Raw genomic sequence first — 17,094 nt, forward strand, 5'->3', positions numbered from 1 at the left:
GAGAGAGAGATGTCTAATCTTAGAGGGTAAGGGAGCGTGGACTCCCCAGGGCTTGTCGTGCTCAGCACCTTGTTAACCAGACATCTCTCTTTCCATCTCTATTTCCATCTCTCTTTCCACCTTGCTTTCTCTCTCTCTCTTCCTCTGTCACTGTGTTGCTCATTCTCTCTCTTTTTCTACTTCTCTTCTAGCTCTCTGTTTATCTCCCTGTTTCATTCGTCTTACTAGACAGGCAGGAAGAATCAGGCATCTTGCTACAACAGTTGTCTGTTTGTCCGTCTGTCTGTCCATCCATCTGTTCATCCATCTATCCAGACCAAGCAGTTAGGTTTTCATTGGCTTGTGTGTGTGTGTGTGTGTGTTTGTGTGTGTGTGTGTGTGTGTGTGTGTGTGTGTGTTTGTGTGTGTGTGTGTGTGTGTGTGTGTGTGTGTGTGTGTGTGTGTGTGTGTGTGTGTGTAGGCGTATGTTGTCCTGTTGTCAGTGCATTGTCAGGTTAAGGAAACTCCTGTCTCTGGTTAATGGAACATCAGCCAAGGTTAACACAGACTGGCAGCTAAAGTCCGAACACAAACACACTCACACACACACACACACACACATATATTATCTGGGTAATTGCCAGTCTCAAAATCTCTGGAGCAAGTTGGTGTTACAACATTTAAACAGAAACCATAATAAGAATAGTTTATTGTTATCTCTGCCAGGGGTAAGCCCAGGAGGGTGGAGGGCTTTTCACTAAAATGAGAACGGTCTTCTTTAAGTGAGCCTGGGTCAAAGTTCAGTTCAGCTGGGTTGCAAGCAAGACACAAGAACTTGGCTTTGATCTTGAGGATTTGTAGCATGTATTCAAAAATAGGAAATTCCTAAAATAGCCTAATCCAGGGGTGTCAAACTCCATTATGAGTACAAAGTATTGTATTGGTAGGGTTGCATCATTTTGTGTAGAAAACATAATATATTCATGTTTGTTCAAAAGAGGCATTCCCACTCTTCATTATGGCCACTTTGTGATTGCAATTCAAGCACAATGGCTTCGTATTTCCCACAGGCAAAATTAACACTTTTGCCAATACAGTCATCCTTAAATGCTGTTTTTCACTGTCAACCTGTTTTTTTTCCCTTTTCTGTATAGTTTTGAAAAACCTTTGGGCCTTCGTCATGGCTCAAAAACTGGCATCTATCGAAAAGTTTGGTCTCATCTTGTACCGGAGCACTTGCTGATGAAGTTTTTTAAAGCTTTAGGTTCTTTAAAGAAATGGGAATAAAATACTCTGATGACCTTCCCATTTCTTCAAGGTGTTTCCATCTGCCCTCACGTATAACAGCTGTCACAGGGTTTCACTAGTGCAGCATTCATGAAGCCCCCCTGCATGCTTCATAGACGTAACCTCCTCTTAGAATCAGACCAGCTGGTTTCACTAACAAAATCATAGCTGATGTTGTATTGGGGTACAAGGCTAAAAAAAAACCTGGTCACCCAAAAATGTAGATTACACTTACACTAAAAAGAAATAATGTATTTTTAAGTAGCTTGATAAATGATGCCTAATGAGTCTAACTCATGAACAATGTGTGACGACAGAGTTCCAGGCTAAGGCATCTGTGTGGGCTACCGGGTATTATGCTGCTTAGTGCTGAGCTTTGAGGTTTCAGGATGCTGTAAAACAATGTGAGAAGCACTTTCTACTCGTTCAGACACTGCCGTAATGAGAAAATACTCTTAATCCAGCTCACACATACACACACACCGACAAACGCAGAGGCGTATTTCTGCTGCCGAGTGGTTTCTTGGTGAAAGCATATTGCGAGAGAAGCAGTTTAAGGAGTGGCAATTATAGTTTTGGACAACGTCATTGATTTAAACTCCTGATTAGAGGAAAGGTGACAGAGGTGGTACACACAATGGTGAATGTTGGGGTGGGGTGAGGATGGGGGAATGGCACACTCATGCATGTACACACACACACACACAAACACACACACACACACACACTGAGACACACAGGTTTACTTTCCGTCAGCCACGGGAATGCCTTCAAATGGCAAGGGTCCCCCCCTCATTCCTGCTTTCATGTTTTCTCTTTCTCACCCTCTCTCTCTCTCTCTCTCTCTCTCTCTCTCTCTCTCTCTATTTCTCTCTCTCCCTATCTCTCTCTCTCTCTCTCTCTTTCGCTCTCTTTCTCGACACACCTGGCTGAAATATTGATGTCTCCCAAGCGCTGCTGTTCATGCCTAAGTGGTTGTTTTTGTTTCAAAGAACGGGTGGCTGTTTCACAAACACACACACACACATACACACATAATACACAGTTAACGGCTGACGGGAATGGAAGCACACATATTTGGATACACACATCTGTCATTTCAGACAGTGTGCATTTCTTCCTTGATCACATATGCATATACTGTACACAGGTTTTACATTGCTGAATTGCTACCTTTAACTCTTGTAACATTTCCATAAAAGAGCATATAGGATGCCTGACTGTCTAAAATGTGATACAAGACTGCTCCTATCAGTCCCTTCTCTCGTTGTTAGCTTCATATTTTATGATCACCAGGAATATCAGCACCTTCAGTTTTCAAAAACAAGTAATTTCAAAGCCAGTTTACCCCTCTTAAAAGCTAACAGAGGTTTATTGTTTTAAGGACTGTAATTCTCAAATTCAATCAGACACTTGTGTCGATTATAGCAAATGGTTATTATGATCTTTGAGAGAGCTCTCAAAGATTCCAAGCAGCAATGGGGATTCTGCAATGAGTTTAACCCCCTTGATAAACATACATGAACAATTTTCCAGTTAAAGTGTGTTTTTATCAGTGAAGAGCAGTGACCAAACCAGTACCAAATGGACTGAAGTTATAGGTGAAGATACCCTTGCATGGATGGACAATACAATGGCTCAGTGTTTAGCACTGTTGCCTCACAGCAAGAAGGTCCCCAGGCCATCTCAGATCTTTTCAGTGTGGATTGTAAATGTTTGCCCGTATTTGTGGGGGTTTGTGCAGGGTGCTCCAGTTTACCCCCACCATCAAAAACATGTATATTAGGTTAATAGTGGTCAGTGCCCCTGACAATTGGCACTGGCAAAAAGAACTGGAGTTTGTCACCAGGAGCCCACTGCTCCACTCCTATTGTATGGGTCAAATGCAGAGGATACAATTTTTTTAATGTATGTGAGTGCTGAGAAGTGATAATTTAGTCTGAATCTTAATATTAAAGTTACAATACGTGGCATTCAGCGACCAGATTTCACACTATAGCAATAATATCTCAGACCAGAAAAAATGTGTGCATCGTTTACACAGTAAAGTTGGGGGAAAAAGACCCGTGAATCGACAGCTCATGAAACTCAGAACAAACTATTAAACCGGGCAATGCTGATCAACTATGGATCAAGATTCTGTTACAGAATTGCCTATTTCTGGCCTCAAAAGTTTTTAGAAACATATTTTAGTTTATTGATCAGCTGTAATGGCTAAAAATTTTTGACACAACCTTCATCTTGGACACGGAACTTAAGAATACAGACTCACCGTGCAAGAGTGTAAAACAGCAGTAACTATAATGACAATGTGAGCATCCACACTATGAACTATAACTATAACTATATATATGCACTGTGTGCTCCACCTGGGTTTACAGCTGAAGAAAATTGATTATTAATGTTACAGCTGTACATTGTACAGAGAAATAAAAGGAAGAGTAGAAAGATTCACAGGCAGGTGCTGATTCAGTGTGATCACCAGAAGTAATTCAGACACTAGTTGCTGTGATGTTTCAGTATTCACAGACCAAACTGATGTTGAAGCACAGTGTGTAAAAGTGCACAGCTGCATCACTAACACACAGTATGAGCACAGATCTGAACTAACTTTGTTGTTTTCTACATTATAGTAGACAACAAAGTTCCAGCATCTTTGTTATCCTGCTCCTCTGCTCCAATTTACAGTGTCAGTCATTTATAGAATTGACTTATGTTCATTTTAATATGTAAAATGAATGTCTACTTTAAACCAAACTGTATCAGATTGTATCATATCCCATTGAATTGTACCAAATCGAATCCTATCGAATCGAATCCTATTGAATCAAACTGAATTGTTCCATTTTAAAATGTAGCGTTCCTGAATCTTATATTGGAGAGATGCACACCCCTATTCACTATATCTTTACATAGCAAATAGTTGTTTGCTGACATCCAGTGAGGCTGAATGTCATTTATTGCAACTTTAATGCTGTTTAATGTTCTGAAGCAGACCAGCCCATTACTGTAGCTATCTAGCCTGCAATTTTACCTTAGCAGTGAACTTCTTTCCTGGTGCATGTTTGTGTGTTCTACATGTGGGAAATTGTCTATATTTTTATATTGTCCTATTACAAGAGATCGACCTATATGATCCAATATACAATTGTATCACCCCTGAGAGCAGATGGGCAGGACTCTAATATTCTCTGTGATCACTTATTTCTGTGTCAGTATGACTGATCTCACAACGCAGCTGCTGTCATTCATTTTTTGTTTTTGTCAGACAGTGCAGTTATCATAATTCAATTCAATTCAATCTTTATTTCAAAAATATATCCGACACATAAAGATAGCAGAGCAGATAAAAGAGCCAGGGTCATGTATGGCTCATGGTCCTCGTGGACAAACACACCTCACACTAACACACACACATTCTTTCCAACAGCTGCAATGGAACCCAAACGTAATGCAGCAGCGTAATCTGCGTAATCAACAGAGTAAACATAGATAGTGGTTATGATGTTTATGCTGTACACCTGCATAACTGTGATGGGGTATTACTGGCCACACAGCTGTGAATGAGCTGATGGTTGTGAAGCATATTAAAAACAGCTGATGCCAATCAGCCTGTAGAAGAGAGACTTCAGTTATTCTGCCCAAACTAATGCTGTGTTTCATTGGAGGCAGAGTAAATACTTTTATGGTATATAGACAGAAAAAAGTTCTGGTTTGGAAAGTTAACTTTATTATATTTTTTCCATTTCCATGTCATTTCAGCATATAGCGTCATACTACTCTCAACAAGTCCTCCAACCTAAACAGCAAAATAAGTCATTTGTCTTGGCCACCCAAACAATCTGGTGCTTCTATGGGCAGGGCCACATTCTTTACCAGTGTTTCCCAAAATTATTACAAATGATAATGATTAATCTAAGCGCTTTCTGATCTGCTAGTGCTACTGTTTAGGTTAGGTTAGGGAAATATAGTCATGATTAAAAGAAACAACGATTGGCAGAAGACTGGGCTCAAATAATTTATTTTAGGTGTCAAAGTTGACTTTGTGTGTCCAACCATCAAACCTGACCTCCAGCTTTAGGAATTTTGCACCATTGAAATAAAATTGAGAAACTTCTGTCTTTGCTTCTGAGAGACAGTTGTCACCAGGCCGTTAAATATTGCTTGTGAGCAAAACAGAAACATTTAATTTATGTCATGAGTCCTCCTGTTGTATTTTTCTGTTAAGGACAGTCTTTCTGTTGGTTTGCTAGATTGTTTCCACAGGGAGTACCTTTCCAAAATATTGACATGCATACTTATATTGTTTCAGAATGTTAAGACAGCAAGTTCTATTATTCCTGAATTTTACTACGTCCCAGTGGCATTCGTCTCCCTGCATACCAGGAAAATACATGCATGTGTACACACACTCACTCAGAGATGCTGTACTATACTGCTTCTGTGGTACCGTTTAGCATATCCTATTAATATTAGATGAGAATCATTTGTATCTGAGCGCACCATTGACCTTAGTTGGCGGAAGCATGTAGAGTACATGTGTATGTGTGTGTCTGCACACTCAAGCCTCCTCTCTCAGAACTAGCAGTGGATCTTACTGTATGACAAAAAGGCTTGATTTTTTTCTCCAAAATAAAACAAAAAAACAAAAAAAAACTAAGTGGAAGAAAAACAACCTTCGTTCCTACAAATGTTTTAATCATAACAGGCATTTCAATTTTTAAATAAACCTATTGCTAAAGTTGTGACATGCAAGTGTGTTTAGTGTATTAAAATACTTATTTAAGAGATTAAGAACAGAAATATGGCTGCATTAGAAATCACCCTGAATGAGTTGTGTTGAAGACAGCTTTAACAATATGGATCTTTATTAGGTAGAAATCTGTAAAAATACTGACTGCGACTATGTTGTGTCACTAAGTAAAACACACGAGAATTATCAGACATTTCTTACTGCTCTATCATCAGACTGCGTAGTTCACCATATTGGGCTAAGACAAACTGACACAAGCTGCTTTTTATTTCTTGTGTGTGTGTCTGCTGATGTGAGGCCTCTTGCACATGTCTGAGCTGGTTGATTGTGCGTTGGAAAAAAAGGGTCTAAACCAATTTGTACAATTTATTGTTACACAAACTAGATAAAAATGTCAGCTAAACGCTTGGTAGTAAATGGAATTACCAGGTTACACACCCGAATATACACTATCTGTCTGATACCTCTTTCATTGAGAGCCTGATGAAGTCTGTGATATCTGCTGTGTTACGAGATTCATTTAAGTGTGTGTGAGCGTGCTTTTGTGTGTGTATTCTGGGGTCTACAATTTGATGTCAGATTGTAATTGAGTAAGTCTAGTTCAAATGCATCTCCATTAGACCCTATCAGTGTGAGCTCATTCTGAGCCTGAACCGTGGATACTAGCCTCTAATTCACAGACTGCTGCAAAATCTCAAGGATCGGCAAGATGACTCCCAGAAACATGCACAACTGTTATATTTCTGCTGTTTTAAACATACTTGTGTGTGATACAGGTTTGTGTCTTTTAAAACTGTTACCATTGCATCTGATTTATAAAAATATGCTTCGTAATATTAATTTGAAGCTGGAGATCTTAAGTGATTTTATCAAATAAGGGGAAGTCTTTATAGATATAATGTGTTTTTTTGTGTGTGCGTATGTGTGTGTGTGTGTGTGTGTGTGTGTGTGTGTGAGTGTGTGCGTGTGCGTGTGCGCGGCTTCAATGTGTCCTCTATGCCCCTGCATTGTTCCCTACATTGTTTTTCTTCACAAAAAGTCATGGCCTGACAAGGTGCTGCGCGCTGTAAAAATTATGCCTTGTTTATACGTATTTATTTCCCCTTGACAGTTTAATTATTTCTGGCCCCATTGGAGGAAACCACATAAAAAACTCCCCATGTTCATACAGATTCTAATTAGGAATGGTGGGAAATTAAAACAGAGTTGTTTCGAAATGCTGTCATTTTTTCCAGGGCCTCATCTTGGAATTATGTCTCAATCAGCACAAGTGGAAATAATTACTTGTATACCTTCTAACTGCCAACATTTACCAAATGGCAAAGCAATTTACAGCCATCATGGCCCGAGAAGCAATCATTGGGCCAACTATAAATTCACAGGCCGACGGTTCGGAGAGCAACATTGGAAGGAAGGGATATTGTGGAGAATTAGAGAGAGAGATAAAGGGTAGAGGTTTGTCTTTCTACCTGTGTTTTCCCTCAGTCTCTGTCACAGGTTTCCTCTCTCCCTTCTCTTTTTTCCTCCTGCTTTCATTTTTCTCTTCTCTTTCTCTCACCAATCTTTCTCAGCATGTTAACTGTCTGTCTTTTTCCAGACCTCCCCACTTCTGTTTGCATCTTTCAGCTTATTTTACAGTGAAATCATAACACACACACACACACACACACACACACACTCCTCAAATGGAGGCAGCGCGATGATTAAGTGATTATTTCCACACACACCATTAAACACACTCATTGCAGGTCAGCCAAAGACATAGACAAAAGCCCAGATAAAAACATGAGCATTTGCACTGAATACAGACACTTAAACACCCGCACACATTGGCTTTAAAATAATTACTCACACACATCATTAGACACAAAGAAAGTGGAGTGTGTTTATGTTCTGTGTATCTTGCAGTGTGAACCATTGTAGTCCCCCTTACTCTTTAGATGAAATAACATCATCCATCTAGTATAACAAATTAACTCATTTTCACCATCTTACAGAAAGTCAGATAAATGTTACTATACGAAGAGCAAAGTGACAAATAACAGCCGGAGGTTTGACAGAAGCTGCCCACACTGACAGCAAGAGCTAACAGAGTGGGACCTAAAAAATCAATCCCATTTCTTCAACATCCACATTATTGCAAATGTATTTGTGGCTACAGGAGAACTGCCATATAGTATCTACTACAAGACCTGAACAGTAGTGCTGTTTATTCACTTGTGTGACAACTACAAACACATTTCTTTAAAATATAATGGTGTAATGTTTCTAAATTATTTCTAAAGCTGGCCTGAAATATACCAATATTTGTGTTTTTTTTCATCAGCAGTTGGATCCAAAATCAGTATTAGCCTCTTCATTTTTGAAATATTATTATATTTATTTATTTTTATTCTAGTTTCATGTCCTCTTACATACACAGATTTGTATTTATAAATGTTGTCTCTGCCTGCCCCCCCTCCAGATCTACACAGGGATACACATGAGTGACATCCAGCAGGTTACAGTTTTACTTTGGAGTTTATGTTCTTTGAGCAATTAGCAGCTTTGGTCATCATGTTGCCCTTGCATGAGGGAAAATGGTACCCTGTTGCTCACTGGTTTGTGGTTAGGTTTGTTTAGACTGGTGCTTTGACACTGTGGCTGACCTTTAACACACTGTATACATAGACAGAGACATTCTCTACATATAACATATAAAGTCATTTCAATTGTATATGCATAAATCACTGACTGTGTTCCATTTTATCAACACAACACAAAAGAACCTCACACTTTAAGCCTACAGAAACCTACATTTGTGCTGTAGTGTATTTATCTTTACAAGTATGGGCACACCAAAAAAGCAACACATAAGTTAACAACTTACTACAGGAACTTAATTACTTTTTCTAAGAAGTAGTGTGAGGAGTTAAAATTTGAAATTAAAGCTCTGCTACAGTTTGCCTTCTTACTGATAGTTTAATCGAGCATTGATATTAGTTTGGTCTCTGTGAGACCTCATCATCACTGCAACAAAACACCACCTGTACTTGGTTTATAAGCTACAATGTGTTTGTATTGTGACTTTGCTCCCTGTACACCATACACTGACTTGCACAGTCAGAGGCATAGAGGCTAGAGCACAAATAAAACTGACCCAAACATGTGCAGCGGACAGGTCTGGATAGGTGTTCAGGGAGACATATTTGTAACTTAAACACACAAATATATTTGGCCCAAATCAATATTCATGCTCACTAGTTTGAAACCAGCAATTAATATTGAAATTGGATTTCACATTTTGTTGTCCTTGGAAAAATCTTTTTTTTTTCTGTAGGCTTTCCTTTCCTCTAAACTATGAAGTTATGTTGTTCCTCCCCCAACCCCTTCTACCTTTGCTGTTTTATCCCATTTCCCCCTTCATCTCCCCTGTACACACATTCTCTCTTACCATCTTTATTAGTAGTGGAATTATTCACTTGGCTTGCACCTCAGTTTGAATAAATTGAGTGTTGAACTATTGGAGAGAGGGGCTTTTTTGGCAGGCATACATTTGTGTCTGAGTATGTGTGTGTGTGTGTGTGTATGTGTGTGTGTGTTGCATTAACAAAGAGACAGCATTGAGAGACGACTAATCCCAGCGGAATAGCCCACTCATGTTCTGTTTGAGAGCGGTGTAATTAAAGGAGCGCACCTCTCCGAAGTCACCTATTTCAATACAAAACACTGCTTTATTCAGACACACAGGCATCAAGACACACACACGCACACACACACATACACACACATGCTCAGTGCTTTCTTACCCAGCAGAAACTCACTCTGTCTATAATTACATCCTAGTTCTAATTTATCCATGAGAATATATCAAAACCTGAGGATGAGAAGGAGGGAGGGAAGCAGAGGAAGAGAGCAGGGTGGTAGCAGTGATATGCAGACAGATCATAAGGTCAAGAGAATGTAAGAAAATAAGGTTGTGGTGTGAAAGTGATTTTAGTAGCTATTTATGTTTTATTGATACATAAATACAAACACAGGCTACACTGCCCTCTTTATGTTGGGGTTGCTGGAAAGTATTTACACTGAACTTTTTAGCAAACTTAGTGGTGTCAATCTGCCTTCATCTTTTAATGAAGTCTGCTGCCTCTTTTGTAACACATGATGTGATATTGATGTTGATTGTCATGGAAGCTCAAGACGAATTTCTACTTATGTGCCACAAAAATTGTTTTGATTTGGAATTTTTTTCCTTTTTTTTTTTTTTTTTTTGGTTTTTGGATTCCACTGACTTTTTCTATGGGGCCACGATAGATTTCACTAATCGTGAGAAATATCTAATTTCTAAAAATGTATATACAGACAGTCTGTCTGTCTGTCTGTCTGTCTGTCCATCCATTAATTTGTCCATCTGTCTTTCTGCCTGTCTTTCTTTCACTCTGTGGCCACCTGTCAATCAGTTCATTTAACTTAATTGCAGCAATTTTTCCACCTCATATATTCTTTATTCCCTTTAATTTCAGGCATTTCCACTTTGTTTCTCTGTTGTTTGTTTCTACTCAAAACACACACAATTTTCAGTAAGACCATTTTCCTTTTTCCTTTGACAAAAAGAAAGAAAGAATTGAACCTGGTGTAACTGAATGGAAATTATGTACACACACACACACACACACACAATACTAACACACATCTTGAGTGTTGACATCTATCATGTCTGCCCTGTCTGTCCACGTTTGATGAGGTTACACCTCAGTCCAGCCCAAAGCCTTCCCCCTTTTGCCTGTCCCTGCTTGATGAGGTCACTCCTTTCACTCTTTGATGAGGTGCGGTCCAGCCAACCTTCAATCTGACCACTGACAGGATGCTGACCTGACCTAGTGTGAGTGTGTGAGTGTGTATATTTTTAAGTGGGGAAAATACTCTTGTCTTTGCTATCCACTTGACTTGATGCAAGTTTTACTAGATAAAAAAATATATCAGAAAATTACTTTTATTTGTGCTTGTGGTTCAGTGCAAATGCATATCTATGTAAGAGTCAAATAGTGAAACCATGTGATCGTTAAGCAACAGTTAATGTTAATTTTTTATTAAATGCTAAGGTCACCTTTTCCGTACGACTCTTTCTTGCCCTTTTTTGACAGCCAAGTATCCACATCTCTCTCTCTTTCTCCCCTCTCTCTGCACAGTATCCGACTGTATCTCTCTGTGTCACATACACACCTCTGTCTTCCTAGCTGTAAATCCTGCCTGACCTTTGTATAGAATAACAGGGCTGTCACATATCTGTCTGTTCTCACTTAAACACAACATACATCTACCAAGATTATAAGAATGTGTCTGAGTGCACGTGTGTGTGTGTAAGGTCTGCTGTCTATGTGTTTAAATAATGTTAAATGTATTTTTTAATCTATGTTTGCTTTTTTTAAACTGCTCAAACAACTCTGTTGCCCTTAACTGTATATAATGTGTCTTGGAATGAGATTTTAATTTAAATTTACGATTGGATATGTTTTTGTGTGTTATTTGTGTGTGTAAGCCTGTAAAATAATTATGATAAACTGTCATCATGGGCCAGGGTAGAATTATTTGGTTAATGGTTAATGCCATATATGCAGCAGCCTCGCTTGCACATTCCCCACTCAGGATGTGCGCAACAGGCAATGGCAGCAAAGACTTACCAATGCAACATGAAAAGCCTGTTCACTGCTAATGTTGAGTGTGGGAGATCTGTCCCTGATGTGGAGGTCAAGGAAGCCAGGACCTCACACACCACCGTCCCCCCTTCTTTTTTCATTTTAACAGCAAAATGCTAAAACCAGGTAGACTGATTATTTGCCTCAAATAGATCAACTGCACACAATAAATAGTGATGTTTAAATATGCATGTAAACACAATGGGTAATATCAAGGTCAGCAAAATTGATAAAGGACATGTATCCATATATGGTACAGGAAGTTGATAACGTAATTATTGTGACAGGTGTGTATGTGTGTGTGTGTGTGTGTGTGTGTGTGTGTGTGTGTGTGTGTGTGTGTGTGTGTGTGTGTGTGTGTGTGTGTGTGTGTGTGTGTGTTACTCCCATGTACCCTCCTCCAAAGGTTACCCAGACAGAGTTTTGGTGACAAGCTCCAGAAAGCCCCTTAAAACCCAGAAGCTTTTCCGAGCAGCTGGTGTTCTCTCCTTGGCCTTGATCACCATTACTGCCCCTTCCCTCCCCAGAGGTAAAATGGGTGGCCACACATACACGTGCCCATACACACACATGCACAGAATTAAAGGGTATAGCTTCACATTTTTTAAACTGGCCATTAAATTGTCCCTTCATAACATCCCTCCAATGGAAGAGATGGAGGACAAAATCCGTAGTCCTCTCATATTCCAGTTTATCTCAAATTAATATGGCTTCAGCAGTCTACATTAATCAAATCAAGAGGGTATCTTCCAAAATTACGTAGCACCCAATTTGCTCTCTCTGTTTCCCCAGACATTGTTTCTGCGCTGAGCTGTGGTGGAGGAATAGTCATGCAAAGACTGTAACTTTGGAACATATTCAATTTGTCTAACTCTGACTACTGAAGCCTCATATTAGCTTTAGATAAACTTCGAAGTGAATAGTTTAAGACAGACTTGGAAACATTGTGAGCATACTGTACAATTTTAAGTGACTGAATTCAGGAACTGTGAATAGAGGCAATTTTGGGATGAAATTGAGATGCATCAGTTATTACAACTTTGCATCGATAAAATCTGATTCATTTAATTATTTGATGTTCTATGCCTTTATTTAGAAATATGACCCACTCAATAATTTGATATTTTGTACTATTCCTCCTACATTACCTTACATTACATTACAGAGCAGATGCTGACTGCTGCTGAGAAGCATAAGTTAGGGTCATGTCACAACAAACTCTTGTATGAGTTGAGGATGGGGGAGGCAGAACAAATACACACACCAGCAAAGTATAAATTGAAAGTTTGGCAACACTGGGTTTTACAAGAGAGACTTGACAAAACAAAACACTGTGATTTGCAGAATGTGTTGTGCTGCTGTAAAGTACACAGGCAGCACAACTAACCTTATTACACACTTGAGACGGCAACATAGCATCTGCCAGTGCTCCGGCCTCCCCCACCTCGTATTCAGATTTGTCTTGGGCTAATAGCTCCAAGAGTGGTGTGCAAAATATTGCAACTTTTTTTAATGGCACCCCGGCTAACAGCTCCACTAAGTAATAATAACAGTGAGACTGGTGTGTGTTTAGAGCAGCATGTGAATGCCAATAAGATTTAACATTTTCCATTTGTAAGCAGTTATGAAAGACACCTTTGTGAAAGGTTAATTTATTTTTTATTGTTCATAATATAGAAACTGCATTTTGCTGCTCACTGCTGAGTTAGTATACCTGCTGCTGTAAGAGTGTTAAGCACTTTTTCATATTGCACTATGCCTCATTGTTGTGGTTAATCTTGAGCGTCCTTAATTGTGAGCCAGGTGTTATAGAAGTGTACTGTACTGTCAACTTGAAAAAGACTAAACTAAATATTCAAACTCATTGAATTGCACAGCATCATTCTTTTGCATCGTCGTATTACATTGAATCACATTGTGTTGAATCAAATGGTGTTGAATCGCACTGCATCGTGATTGGGGGATGAATTGTATCGTATCGCATTAGTAGTTGATGCTCATTTATCTTTAATGTATCAGATCGTTGGCAATGTATTGAGATATGTATCGTACCATCCACAGACCAGAACTGTCAAGCTGATTACCACTTCACTGCAGCTCAAATAATGGGATAATAGTTATTCTCTCAGACTTTAGATAAAGAATGACATGCCGAATGATGTGCAAAGACATTTAGAGACATAAGACATAAAGGATATGGCCAAAGACTTTTCCAGAATCGAGGGTCGAAAACAGGGAGTCATCTTATAATCAGAGTTGCCTTATATCTGGGCAAATAGGTTATGTAGGAACCAATTATTTTATATCATCTTAGGTTTCATCTTTTTTTTGAGACACTGGACATTATGCAAGAAGCACTCTTACATTTACATACAAGTGATTTTAAAACAATTGTGGCATTCATCAGTTTTCTTGTTCTCAATCATTTTCCCTTATATATATGAACAAAATTTATGAGTGGTCCAGAGCTGTCATATGTCATGAACACATCATCTATGCCTTTCTTCACAGTCAAAATTAGTATTCTGTTTACCATATTTTTATCATCATGGCTGCCAATTTTTTAGATTTTGTCTTTTTTTTTTGCCGTATTTTGGCCTCTCCCTCTGACTGCTGCCTCTGTGTCTCTCTGCAGGTCTCTGTTCAGTGTCATTTTGTTTGCAGCTGAACTTTTTTTTCAACTTGATGTCAAAACATTTATTATATATTTATTTCTGTCTATTACTGGCACTCCTGCATTTTTTGTCCTCTGATTTCTAAAAGCAAGACTTGAAGCTGTACAGTTTTTTTATTATTTTCCGTGAATGTAACTCACAAATGAAGCAGGGCATGGAACTTTATATGGCATTTTAGGGGCATGGATTATGGTAATGATCACACATCATGAACAGGTGGCATTCATCAGGCTGAAATGATCTACGACAAGTGCAGGCAATTAAGAGAGTTTGTTGAATCTGACTTGGAACACACAAACCTCAGAAAAATAGTAAGAGTTTTTTAAGATTTTTTAATAGATTCTTGAATGAGGTCCATTGAGAATTAAAAAAATGTGAGCCTCTCTTTTAAGGCATCAGAAGTAGGGGGAGAGTTTGAGTTGAATCACAACTCTAAATGCATGCCATTTTATTTATGAAAATGGGAGAAAAAAAACTCTGACTTACACACAGCCTGAAATGAAGTGCAGCTAAAATGTCGTCTTTTTCTAATAGCAACTTGTGACTTAAAAACCTCTCACTACTGTTCCGCTGATTGGTCACCTTGGTGACAGATGTGTTTTTCCATGTCTTAACTTCAATTTTTCCTCTTACTTTGAGATTCCTGCATGCCTAACATTACATCCACACATGAAAACATTTTTGAAAATACTGCTGACCCCTTTTTAGTTGAAAATTCCAGGACTGCGTTTCAGTCTGTGGACAGGCAGAAACTGAGACTTTTGAAAACAATTGATGCAGAAGCCCCCCTTCCCATATTTGTCATAGCCTCGTTGGTCCAGGCATAAAAATCTCTGGTCTTACTTTTCACCATTGCTCCAACTAAGCAACGGACCGCAGAGTAGACAAGCTGCCTCCTTGCCTCAATTTCCATGTCCAGTGTAGGTGAATGGTCATGTGATATACATTTTCAGGTGTTTCAGTATGGATGGAAATTATGTCTGAAACAATGTTATGTGTGGAAGGAGACTGTTTTCATCTTAAAACAGTATTTTAAAATGAAAACATACACACATTTTCTCTCTCTCTCTCTCTCTCTCTCTCTCTCTCTCTCTCTCTCTCTCTCTCTCTCTCTCTCTCTCTCCCTCTCTCCCTCTCTCTGGGTTCAGTGTGTAGCAGGTTGGAAGGGAGGGCAGGGGGTCTATGGCCAAATTGGCTGTTTCCACACTGTGTGCTGCTGTACCTGCTGACAGAGCTATCAGATAACTTAGCTCCATCTCTACCATCCCTGCTAGCAAAGTAACTGTGTGTGTGTGTGTGTGTGTGTGTGTGTGCGCTCTTGTGGGAGAGGATTTGATGTTGTTTGATGTATTTAAAACGTATATGTGAGTTGTTATTATTAGTTTCATTTTTGAATTGATTTTTGATATGATGATTTCATGCGGCACGCTGAGATAAACCCACATCACATACTCATCATGCACACAAAGCGTCTGCGTTGCAGTTGGCTGTAAACTGACCAGAATCCATAGCTCCCTCTGTTGGCTAGCAGTAAACTACAATATCTCTCGCTCTCTCTCTCTCTCTCTCTCTCTCTCGCTCTCTCTCTCCCTCTCTCTCTCTCTCTGTCGCTCTCTCTCTCTCTCTTTCTCTCTTTCTCTCTCTCTCTTACTCTTTCTCTCTCTCTCTCTTTCTCTCTTTCTCACTCTCTCTCTCTTTTCCAATCCTGTTTTGGGAACTCTCTTTGCAAGGTTCAGTTTTGTAGAATAGAAACTGGATCTTTTCAGTTTAGCTCCAGCTTTATTTTATTGTTCAGATTGTAATAGTAAACTGCTTTTGTCATTATAGTAATTATAACAATAGTAATATAGTATTTTTCTAAGCTAGAGACATTAAATGTCAATGAGAAAACCACCAAGTCCCATGTGATTTATTTTTTGTCAGTCTATGCATGAGCTGTGTTAGCGTTTAGCCCCAGTGTTGAGTGTGTATGAGTGGCACAAATGTTTCGACGGGTGGCCTGAGGTCAGTTGCTTAAGTGACCACCTCTTGAATTTGTAAAAGACTATTTTGACCAGCAGCACAGACGCACACACCTACGCTGCCCTGAATGAACTTGCTGTAGCCTATTGAGCGGTGTGATTGATGTCAGTGAGAGTTGCAACGGATAATTCTTCTACAGATGTCAAAAGGCTGCCACCACAGGCTTAAAACACACACACACACACACACACACACACACACACACACACACACACACACACACACACACACACACACACACACACATACACACACAGTCAAACACACATACATGGGCAAAAGACAAGAGCAAGAGCCTTAACGTAATAACCGAGCTGCCGCAAAGAAGACCTTTCACACATACACACAAACATATAATTATTCATTATAATGATATTCTACATTTTTAGATGATTGAGTTTTACTTTTGAGTGTGTAGTTGATCCACGGCCTTGTACAAATCATGGGATTGTGATCACTAGGGCCCCGGCACACATGTGAACACACCGGGTATTTCCCTGGCTTTTGTAATAGGTTTGTGTTTAAGAGGTTTGCGTGGCAGGCGGGTTTGTCCAGCGAGAGAGAGAAGTGGCCTAAAGGGGTCACTGTCAACATACACACTGAGAGCCAATCAATAATTGGGGGTGAGAAGAGGGGAGTGAGGAGGAAAGAATGGGATGAGGTTGTTTCAGGGTGCAACTAAAACTACATTTTTTTTGTTTTA

The sequence above is a fragment of the Scomber japonicus genome, chromosome 1, assembly GCF_027409825.1.
Source record: "Scomber japonicus isolate fScoJap1 chromosome 1, fScoJap1.pri, whole genome shotgun sequence".
In the NCBI taxonomy this organism is placed as follows: Eukaryota; Metazoa; Chordata; class Actinopteri; order Scombriformes; family Scombridae; genus Scomber; species Scomber japonicus.